Below are 2,327 nucleotides of genomic sequence, written 5' to 3' on the forward strand. Positions count from 1 at the left end.
AAGAAGTCAGTGGGAATGCTAAAAATGAAAAGTAAGATAAAAGAATTGAAAATTCCTGGGATCCCTGGGTGGCGCAGCGGTTTAGCACCTGCCTTTGGCCCAGGGCGCGATCCTGGAGACCCGGGATCGAATCCCACATCAGGCTTCCGGTGCATGGAGCCTGCTTCTCCCTCTGCCTGTCTCTCTCCCTCTCTCTCTCTCTCTCTCTCTCTGTGACTATCATAAATAAATAAATAAAAAATAAAAATTAAAAAAAGGAGTTGAAAATTCCTTAATGGTCGAAAAAATAGGATCAATACAGCTGAGGAAATAATCAGAAAGGTGAAAGATAAGTAAATATAAATAATTTAAACTAAAACACAAAAAGAAAAAAAATAATGAGAAAAAAAAACAGAGCTCCCAAAAGTTGTTGGATGCTATAAAATAGTCTAACATACATCCATGTGAAATCCCAGAAAGAAGAGGAACAGGGCAGAAAAGCATATTTGAAGATAATGGCCAAAAATTAATGACAGACACCAAACCACAGACTCAAACCCTCAAAGAGCACCAAACAGAACACATATACCCACTCCTTAAGAAATATATAAGCATATTATATTTAAATTCCTGAAAACCAAAGATAAAGATAAAATTTTGGAGACAGCCACAGGGATGAGAAAGACACTATGTATAGAGGAACAAATATAAGAATTACAGAAGACTTTCATCAGAAACTATACTAGCCAGAAGGCAATACAATGACATATTTAAAGGGCTGAAAGGAAAAAAAATCAATTACATATTCAATAAATCATTTTTTTACAATTAAGTGTGCTTGCTTCAGCAGTACATATACTAATATTGGAATGATACAGAGATTAGCATGGCCCCTGTGCAAGGATGACAAGCAGATTTGTGAAGTGTTCCATATTTCTTTTAAATGAATAAAATAAAATTAAGGAGAAATAAAAATATATTCACCAAACAAAATGAAAAAAAATTCATTTCCAGTGTAACTGCTCTAGAAGAAATGTATAAATAAGTTCTTCAGATAGAAGGAATACAGTACAAAAGCCTGGATCTACATAAGGAAATGAAAGCACTGGGAATAACACAAGTGAAATGTCACATAGTATATGCTCTAAAAGTTAACTTATGTCTAAACGAGGGTCAATAAAATTTTTCTGTGAAGAATCAAATAGTAAGTATTTTAGGCTCTGTGAACCACATATGGTCTCTGTCACATAGTCTTTGTTTTTTGTTGTCACTTTTATTTGTTATATTTTGTTCTTAATTTTTTAGAACCCTTTCAAGTATAAAAACTATCATTAACTTGAAGACTTCTGGGAAGACAAAATAAATGTTTCTCTCTTCTCCAGATGTTTATCCACTAAGTACAATAAAAGTCCCTGGACATTATATATAAAACAAACATCAGAGGATTGAATGGGGTGGGGGGCAGGACGGAAGATGAGCTACTGACTGATAGACCCATGGGAAAATAGTGCTACATCTCTTAGGTTATATTTCTGTGTCATATATCCCAGCCTTGTAGTAGAAGATAACTACCAAAAGCAAAACAAATAACAGATTTTTTGAACTCCCAATAAAGTCTTGCTTTTATTGGGAGTTTGAAATTAATTAAGGGCCAGCAAAGGGGTTGTCCAACAAGATAGAAGATTTAGACAGTAACTGCACAACTCCAGCCAGACACCACAGAAAAACTATGGTCCCACTGCACTGACACTAGCAAAGGGCAGTGGAGAGCTGGGACTTTAACCTAAACCTCATCAGAGAGCTGTCAGAGAAGGCTAAGTCTGACTTTCATTGCCCTGAGCAATAAGGTCTCACCACACTGCGGTAGGGACCAGGCAGGAGTCTGGACTTCCACTCTCCAATGCCCCTCTCCAAGGGTGGAATCAGAGGCAGCCTAGTGGAGAATCGTGACTTTTACCACTGCCCACTGGAGAGGAGACACCCCTGACCTCAATGGAGGCCCTATGGGAAATAGTAATGAGTCATTCCTACCCTTCCAGCCACAGTAGTATCAACAAAGGTCTAGTGAAGGGCCAAAGAACCACACTTAAAATTTCCAGGTTTCAGTTGGAAATCACCTGTCATAACAAGAATCAGTAAAATGTCAACTTGAATGAAAGAGACAGCAACAGAAGCAAAACTGAGATGACAGAGATGTTCAAATTATCCTACAATGATTCTAAAGTAGTCATCATAAAAATGCTACAACAAATAGTTATAAACATGCTGAAACAAACAAAAAACAGGAAAAATCCCAGCAGAGATGTGAAAGATACAAAGAGGAACCAAAAAGAAATAATAGAACAAAA

At 36.8% G+C, this 2,327-nt stretch overlaps 1 non-coding gene across 1 annotated transcript; it reads left to right on the forward strand.

The window, feature by feature from the left end:
* The first annotated feature begins 813 nt into the window (after positions 1-813).
* LOC112932747 (U6 spliceosomal RNA) lies at positions 814-917 on the forward strand. The gene has a single exon (XR_003237545.2). It is a non-coding gene; the product is annotated as a U6 spliceosomal RNA (small nuclear RNA).
* The last annotated feature ends 1,410 nt before the right edge of the window (positions 918-2,327 follow it).

This window comes from Vulpes vulpes, chromosome 5, assembly GCF_048418805.1.
Source record: "Vulpes vulpes isolate BD-2025 chromosome 5, VulVul3, whole genome shotgun sequence".
Lineage (NCBI taxonomy): Eukaryota > Metazoa > Chordata > Mammalia > Carnivora > Canidae > Vulpes > Vulpes vulpes.